Source organism: Quercus lobata, chromosome 4 (genome assembly GCF_001633185.2).
Source record: "Quercus lobata isolate SW786 chromosome 4, ValleyOak3.0 Primary Assembly, whole genome shotgun sequence".
NCBI classification, from domain to species: Eukaryota; Viridiplantae; Streptophyta; class Magnoliopsida; order Fagales; family Fagaceae; genus Quercus; species Quercus lobata.
In genome coordinates, this window is record NC_044907.1 from 19,804,792 (window position 1) to 19,814,524 (window position 9,733).

The 9,733-nt window shown below is 32.5% G+C and overlaps 1 pseudogene; it reads left to right on the forward strand.

Annotated features, from left to right (window-relative positions):
- The first annotated feature begins 727 nt into the window (after positions 1–727).
- Positions 728–4,597, forward strand: LOC115984771 (annotated as a pseudogene).
- The last annotated feature ends 5,136 nt before the right edge of the window (positions 4,598–9,733 follow it).

A 9,733-nucleotide genomic window follows, 5' to 3' on the forward strand; every position in this document is an offset into this window, starting at 1 on the left:
TATCCCTGTTTCAATATCTAATGCCTCGAATCTATTTACATTGAATTTGGGTGGTAATAAACTCACTGGAAAGGTTCCTTCATTAGAGAAGCTAAATAAAATGAGGTTGTTTTCCATAACCCAAAACCATCTTGGAAATGGAGGAGCAGATAATTTGAGTTTTCTTTGTTCTTTGACAAATTCCATCAATCTAAGAGATTTGGAGATTAATACCAACAACTTTGGGGGAAAGTTGCCTGAATGCATTGGCCACTTCTCAACTACTTTGACTTTTTTCTATTTTAATAATAACAAAATATTAGGAAAGATTCCTAATGTGATAGGAAATCTGATAAACCTTGAGGACATAGAAAAGTGGAACAATAAATTTTCAGGCAACATTCCCTCTATAATTGGAAACCTTCAAAAATTACAATATTTGGATTCATCTCAAAATAATTTCTTTGGGAATATTCCATCCTCTCTTGGAAACTTAAAAAATTTGTTGGAGTTGTATTTAGAAGACAATAATCTTCAGGGAAGCATCCCTTCTAGTCTAAGTCAATGTCGAAATTTGATAACTTTTCATCTTCCAAATAACAATCTTAGCGGTATCATATCCTTGCAAGTTTTGGGTCTATCATTCTCACCAAACAGTGTTGACTTGTCTGGCAACCAATTCACTGGTGTCCTTCCTATGGAAATAGGAAATTTAAAAAATATAGAACATTTGGATATTTATGAAAACATGTTATTTGGCAAAATTCCTGCTAGTCTTGCAAGTTGTGTAAAGCTAGAGTTTCTAGCCATGAGAAGAAACTTCTTCCAAGGGGATGTTCCTTCATCTTTGGAATCATTAAGAGGTCTTGAACATTTTGACCTTTCTAACAATAATTTTTTTGGCAAGATTCCAAAAATTTTGGAGAGCTTTGATTTCTTACAATTATTGAATCTATCATACAACCATTTCGAGGGGGAGGTACCAACAACTGGGGTATTCAAGAACGCAAATGCAACTTTAATTCAAGGAAATGGTGAGCTCTGTGGCGGCATACCTAAGTTTCAGCTTCCTAAGTGCAAATACAACAAATCAAAAAGAAGTTGACTCTTACTGTGAAATTAATAATCTCTATACTTTTTGGGCTTTTTGGAGTATCTTTGATTCTATCGTTTCTACTTCTTTGCTCTTTAAGAAAAAAAAAGGAAGAAAAATACCTCAATTGATTCAATAGATTTCCTTTTGAATGTATCTTACCAAAGTCTCCTAAATGCTACCAATGGATTCTCTTCTGCTAATTTAATTGGTAAGGGTAGCTTTGGGTTCGTGTATAAAGGAATTCTTGATCAAGGTAGAAATATGGTTGTTGTCAAGGTGCTTAACCTCTCACATCACGGAGCTTCCAAAAGTTTCATGGTTGAGTGTGAGGCTCTAATAAACATCAGACATCGAAATCTTGAAAAGGTGCTCACAACATGTTCAGGTATTGACTATCAAGGTCATGATTTTAAAGCTTTGGTATATGAGTTCTTGGGAAACGGTAATCTAGATGAGTAATTGCATCCAACTCCAAGAACAAATGAGGCTATTGAGGAACCAAGGAAATTAAGTCTTCTTCAAAGATTGAATATTGCCATTGATGTTGCTAGTGCATTGGATTATCTTGATCATCGTTGTGAAACACCAATTGTTCATTGTGACCTCAAGCCCAGTAATGTTCTTCTCGATGATGACCTAATTGGACATGTAGGCGACTTTGGCTTAGCAAGATTCCTTCATGATGTTTCCCAAGATTGTTCTGCTAATCAATCAAGCTCCATTGGGATTAAAGGAACAGTTGGTTATACTCCTCCAAGTAAATATATTTTACATTTCTTAAATTTAATTTTCTTTCTTTTTCCCATAGTTTCCTTCTATTAATTCAAGCATGAAATGATAGATTCAATATGGATGTATTGTATCTAGAAGATAAAATTAGGGCTGACGAAATACAATTTGATGCCCAAGGCAATAATTTTAAGTGAGATTTTTAAAATAGTTAAATACAAATCAAATAATATCTATTTAACTTTTTTTAAATCAATTTTTTTGCTTTTTTGAGATGCAAATTACTAATTCAGCTATTGTATTTAGGTTTTAGTGACGTCTCTTGTACAACTAATAATAATTAATTAACTTAATCAACACTCTGATATAAATTTTATTTTTACGAAACAGTTTAGGGTTTCAATTGAATTGGATTTCTATTACCTACATTTTAGCAGCCTTCTTGGAGGTGTGAGAAAACAAAAAATACCAAACCCATTTTTTTCTCTTTTTAAAAATAATATTTTGGATTTTTTTTGATGTGGTCCTTGTGACTCTTTTATGAAATTTTATGCATACAGAACCTTAGGCCTAGGCTTAAAGCTGACCCTAGATAAAATGTGTCATAACAAATTTTCACTTCTCTTTATTTTTATTTTTATTTCTTATTACATGCCATTGAAAATAAACCTTTATTACTTGTGAGATTTTTTTTCTTTCCCTTCTTTTTCTAGTACAAATATTTGCCTATCTTACAACATATGTTACATGCAATTGCAGAGTATGGTATGGGAAATGAAGTGTCACTATATGGTGACATCTATATTTACGGCATACTATTGTTAGAGATGTTCACAGGAAAGAGACCTACTGATAGCATTTTTCAAGATAATTTAAACCTTCCTGACTTTGTCAAAGCAACTTTGTCAGAACGAAAAATTGACATTATAGATCCTAATCTTCTTTGGGAAAGGCAAGAGGAAGAGATGAGTAGGATAAACAACACTCGAAATGAGGATCAAAATGGAAGTTCCAAAATTCAAGAATGCTTGATTTTGATACTTGGAATTGGAGTTGCTTGTTCCATAGAATTTCCAAGCGAAAGGATGAACATCGGTACTGTTGTAGTTAATCTTCATAAAATTCGAGAAAGCATTCTTAAAACTAGTATACAAAGACAACGAGTCTGCACGACAGGTAAATTTGTTTTTTCATTGATATATATATATATATATATATATATAGAATTTGGTAATGTATCCACCCACACCACATGATCTCATTAACTTAATAAAGCCATTCCAAATGTTTAAGGGAATCATATAGCAATTAGAAAGCCACTGTCCATCTTGCAAAACTAAAAAGATTGGAGCCACTTCAAATTTTATTAGTTCATTCTACTATACATAGGATTGGGAATGAGTCCAATTACTCTTCCTCTTCTTCTCTTTTGTGTGTGTGAGAGAGAGATTTGGGTGATTTCCATTATTAATTAAAGAGACATCACGAGAAATTGGCTTACGCCCCCTATTAATCTAGACAGAGATTCCTATAAAAGACATAAGCTTAAATTATCGGCACATGTACTAAATTGCTGTGATAGACATGTAAATGTTACAAATTTTAACTAATTAATTTATTGGAGAAATCTTGCTTGTTTAAAATTCCAAATTATTATGTAATCTCTCATATATATATATATATATATATATATATAATAAACATAATTAGATGCATATAACATTCTTAACTAAGGCTAAAAAACTTTCTCAAATAAACATATAGTTTAAGGGGTAAAGTGTGCATTCACATAGTTTAAGGAGGTAAATGTTTATTCTCATAGTTTAGAGGTGTAAGTGTAAAAGGAGATATAATTTAGGGAGTAAAGTGTAATTTTTCCAAAATGTCTTGCAAGCATGTTACTTGGTAAGAGTATGCAAATAGTTCATTCTTCTTTCTCAAAAAAAAAAAAAAAGTTCATTCTTAACTGATTCATTAAATTAATTTTTGTTATTGTGATGGAATAAATTTATTTCAAATTTAAAATTTTCAACTAAAGATATTAACAAACAATTTTTAAGAGCATGGTAAAAAAAAAAATTCATTGAAATTTATATTTGAACTAATATTAAGTTTTTGTCAGAAATTCTAGATTATGTTTGTATATAGAACTATATATTTAAGTATTAGGTATTTTTATGATAGATATGTATGATATCTTCTAACTAAATGGATTGCTAATTCCATAAATATTAAAGGGTAAAGTACACCACCCTCCATTGACGTTTATCGTAATGACACTCCTCACTTGAGATTTATATAAATGCAACAACTAAGTCCAAGCCTCTCAAACTATGATTTCACTAATAGAATATTTCATTTAAAAAAAATATTCTTATTCAAACTTGGAAAAAATGACACTACCCTCCCTTGAGATATGTATTAACTATTACATTTATATAAACCTTAAGGAATGAGTGTCATATGTCATTTCATAAAACATAAGAAGGGGAGTGTCATTTCATAAAACTTTAAGGTTGGTGTAATTTAGTAAATATTAAATGAGTTTGGATTTCATAATTCTACAAATTAACTTTCTTGCATTTTAAATTTTCTTAAAGGTGTAAAAAAAAATTTGATACTTAATTTACCAATTAAATTGTAGCCTTGTAGGTAATGGCTTAATGAATATCTTTTAAATTGTAGGGGAACAGCTCAGTCACAAGTCACTACTACATCATTTTTAGAAATTCAAAGCTTATTATTCTAATTCATTGAAATTTATCTTCCTTTACCACAGGTGCACAAGGTTGATAACTTATTATGAAGGTAGCCAGCATAGTTTGTCAAGTTTATGATATATTAAATTGGAGCAAATAATTCGTGTAATTCAGCAATCATGTCTTTAATGTACTATTTTCGTTAATTCAGCAATCATATTTCTAGCTTGGCATAAAGATCTGATGTATTTTCTCTCTGTGGTTTCAATAAAAAAAAGGCTTAGTCTTTAGATGCCTAGGAAATTTAGATCTGCCTCTATTTAAAGATTTTCATTATATGAATTAATTTGATTCATCGAAAAAATGTTCCACCACAATTTGTTTCTATATTTTAGGCTGATTTAGCCAGTTTTTCTTAATCTATTGGTCTATGTTTTCCCCTTCCAAAAAAAAAAAATCACTGTTATTTGTCAAATATTATAAAAAAATTAATTAAAAAAATCAATTAAAGATCTTTGTGGCAAAAAAAATCAATTAAAGATCTTTTAATTTGTAAAAATTTTGTACCTTTAGCATTTTCCACCTTTTAAAGGCCATAAAAAATTAATAGTTTAAATTTAAAATAAAATATATAAGTCCAAAAAAATTAGCTCAACAACAAAAATTACCAATAGTAAAATTAAAAAAAAAAAAAATTAAGCCCCATCAACTAATTTTGCACAAAACAAACAACCTGACCCTCTAAAAAGTTTTAAACAGAATAATTTTTTCCTTATCCAGCATGCACACAACAAAGACACCAAAAAAAATTCTCAATGATTAAGCAGAAGAGTTAGAGGCCAGAGCTGCTGCACACAGTGAGCAACAAAGCCGCCCCCCTAACTCCAAGTCCTAACTCCGTCCTCGGTTGAAACTTTAGTCCTGACTCCATCCTTGATTGAAACTATCCCCAAAAAAAAAAAACTTGCATAGTTGCACATGACCATCAATAAAAATAAACATCTCAAATCCTAAGCGTGTGGGAATACGTTAGCTGAATGAGAAATAGACACTTGTGGAATCTTCATTCACAACCAAAAAAAGAAAAAGTGGTGTGTCTTGATGTTTGTAATGGTTAAGATTCTCCGTGGAAACATCTCAAATCCTAAGCCTGTGATAGTGATCGAACCAAGAGGCTGAAGCCACAGAACTAATAGGCATGACTCATGAGCATGACCAAGAAGACCTTTCCTGCTTGTTACACCAAGTCCTTGTTCGGTACATATTTACAAGAAATGTCTTGATTACATGACACAGCACACCAGTGACTTTCATCAGCTCCAGCATTCTAGGAGCTACTAATCGTTCATAAAACTTTTCCATCTTTGCTATCATGCTTGGCTTAATTCTGTAAAACAGATCAAAATTACTCATTTGTTAAATTGCTCATTTAACAAATTCACCACCACCATTAGTCCTTAAAGTTTTGATTTTGGTATTAAACTGATTCTCAATAAAAGACTTAAAATGAACAAACACACTAAAGGCATTAGATTTCTGTTTAAGCAAAAACAACCATGTAAAATGAGTAAAATCATCAACAAATATCACATAAAACCTGTGATCAAGCACAGAAACAGAAGGAGTAGGACCCCAAACATCAAAGTGAATTAATTCCAAAGGAAAAGTAGTACTAGATACATGTTTTGGAAAAGAAGATCTGTGCATCTTAGCACTTATACAAGAAACACATTGTGAGCAATTGTCACTAGAAGAAGAAATGGTAACAGAAGGTACATCATTTAAGGTAGAATGTAAAATCTTGGAACGAGGATGCCTAAGTCTTTGGTGCCAAAGCAAAGCCTATAACAGTAGCAAAACACTTGGAATTGAAAGAGGATGTAGATGAAGATCAATCAGAAGCAAAGGGTGGTATAGGATAGACACCATATTTACTGAGCCTCTTATATAGGACTTTCCCCGTAGGTAAATCCTGAATTGAGAATTGATAAGCATCAAAATAACAAAAGGCATTATTTTGCAAACAAAGCTTATACACTGAAAGTACATTTGAAGCAACCTATGGTACCCTAAGAGCAACCACATTAGTGGTTGCAAAATCTTGCAAAATACAAAAAAGTAGTTCATTTTACACATATCAACCAAAAAAACACACATATCAGTGGGTGTAAAATTGTGCATAAATGCAAAAGTGCTACAGTAACTGTGCATATATTCACGGTTACTGTAACATTTGCATACTAATATTTTAATAATTTCCAATTTCACTCCTTTTTTTCTTTATCTTTTCCATCTACAAAACTAACGCATCTTCTCTCCCTCATCATCTTCTTCTTCCTCTGATACACACACTCCCACAGACACAAAATAAAAATTCAACCACAAAAATTAAAAATCAACAACAAAATCAACCACAGACACCACAAAATCAAACACACCCACACACGGACACACCAACAGACACAGAGAGAGTGGATCGGTGCTTGTGTATTAGCAAGTATCGGTGCTTGGATCAGCGCTTGTGGATTGGTAAGTATTGGCGCTTGGATTGGTGAGTCTCAGTGCTTGGATCGGCGAGTGACCGTGATGGAGAGGAGTTTTAGAGAGAAGAGTTCAGTGGGAATGAAGAGAGTCTCGTGAGTGGAGAGAGAGAGTTTGAGATAAAATAATAATAAAAAGTGAGGAAAATGATTGTTTAAATAAAATAGATGATAGAATAGACAAACTGATGTGGGTGTTTTATAAAAATGGGTGTGTACAATAGAAAAAGTAGGGTTTTTTTTTTTTTTTTTTGCAAAATAGAAGGAAATTTGCACGGACTGATGTGGTTGCTCTAAGGATGTTATTAAGGTTGAAATTATGTAAAGGAGTAAGAAGCTTACCATTCCCAATATGAGTAACAGGTAATTCTTGCCTACTGCAACAGTCTCACAAGTTGTAGGTTGTTGATGTAAAGAGAGTTGAGCCAAGTCTGGTGTAATATGATTAGAAGCACCTATGTCAGTAAGCCAATTCTGGTTTGAAGGAGGACCTAAATGTGCATCCATTGAAGCAAGCTTAGCTGGGGGATGTCTCCCTTGATAGGCAAAGTTCATTCTATGATAGCAATCCAGAGCAGTATGGCCATTCTTACCACAGATCTGACACACTAGCCTCTAACCTTGTGGAAAATTAGACTTGGATTGTGGCTGGAAGGGGAGAACTGACCTTGATCATTGTAGGATTGGCCAAAGAATTGAGACTGACCAGTAGTAAACTAATTAGATTGACCACCAGAGAATTGACCATTGCTATTACCTCTTCCATTGCCACGACCATAATTGTTGGAATTCTTTGCCCTTCCTCTATTGAAAGATTGATTATTGAACTGATTAACTGTCATTATACTCGCCATGTTAGACTGAAGCAGCAACGAAGTATTAACTCCATGAGTAGAAATTGAAGAGTGTATACTTGTGCTTGAACTCGAAGCAGAGGAAGTTGAACTTGCAGAGGATGCCATTGACGGCTCTGATCCCATGAAAGAAAAACCTTCATTCTTAGAGAGAATTGAGAGAAACCAAAAGAATTGAGATTTGTATTATCACACTAATCAATACATTACAATATCCCAATACATATATACTCTGTTATAGCTAATCTATCCTAACTAACCTGCATAATTTCAGCAGGATTAACAAACTAATAGATGATCTAATCTTGACTGTACACGTGTCCATTAACCATAACTAACTCAGCTCTTAATAACTGACACTAAGCTACAGGTAGTTTTACAACCATGCTACTGAACTACATGTCGTTTCAGTAGCTCATGAACCTTTGTCTTCTGCACTGCACCCTGCTCTGCATCTGCTGCCTTTACAATTTCCATGGAGAATCTTAACCATTCCTTGATTCCAACTCTGACAATACGCTAACATCAGGACACCACATATGCTTTTGGTTGTGAATGAAAATTCCACAGGTCTCTATCTCTAATTCAGCTGAAGTAATTAATGTCCCACATTTTTTTGTTAAAATACAATTTAGTCCTTCAAAATTTTCCTGAGTGGTTAATTTACTTTGGTACTTAAAATTTTAATATTATCAATTTGTTCTCCATGTTTACAAATGTGATCCGTACATTCCTTCTGTTAACTACTGCCACCACTAAGTACATATATGACACCATTTTTGTGTAAATTTTATTAACAATTTTATTTATTTATTCATTTATTGATGATCATGGACTCATGTGCAATTTGGAAGCCTTTTACCAAAACAATGTCACGTACAACACCAAAAACTATTGGCCGAAACCCAGATATATCCAACATTAAACATGAGAAATGTATTAAGAGTTAAAACTAACAGAAGGCAAAGGAAAATAAATAAAGCACAGCATGCATATTATTAATACTGAGGTGCGCATGCAAAAAATTTGGCTTCTGTGTTATGAATCTTAGTTTTTTATGTAAGCTTCCACGTGTTTAATCTTTTCAAAATAAGTTTTACATGCTGCTTGTTTACCCAATTGCTTGATATCGATGCCTTCATTCTCCTTGGTTCTGTCTCTCCCATGCCTTTGATTCGTTTTGACGCCAGATCTAATTTTATTGACGTACGGGACGAGAGGAAATTTATAATTTATGAGAAGTACCGCTTCCTCTCTTCATTTCCCTTGTCTTGGGTGTTCAAAAATACAAACCTTCTTGAGTTCTAATTTTGCTCTCTCCTTCCACTCTGCACAACAATGCCAGAATCTTGCATGTTTGTTTGTTTAGACCATGGTTTTGAAACCCGGACGGTTTATTGAACTGGAAAATGAAAGGGTTCAAAGTTTTTGAGGTCGGACTAAGGTTCAACCGAAGTTGAACCGTGATAACGTCATAAATAATTTAATAATAAAATAAAAAAATATTAGGAAAAAAAAAACTATAATAATAAGTAATCTTGATTTAAAAACATAGAGAAATTAAATAATAATGTGCAAATTATATTGACATATTTTATTCTTAATTTTTATATAGTACTTTCATGTAAATAAGTCCTTCAAGACAATATATAAAAAATATCTAAAGTTCACAACTCATGAGATATAAGATCTTAGTGATAATAATTAAATGATGAGAAAAGACTTGCCTTTTAAATTTGAAAATAATTTAAAAAAAAAAATAAAGAGAAAGGTAACTCATTCTCACTGTCACCTTTTCCAAGCAATCTGAATCTAATAAGTGATAATTTCTTCGAG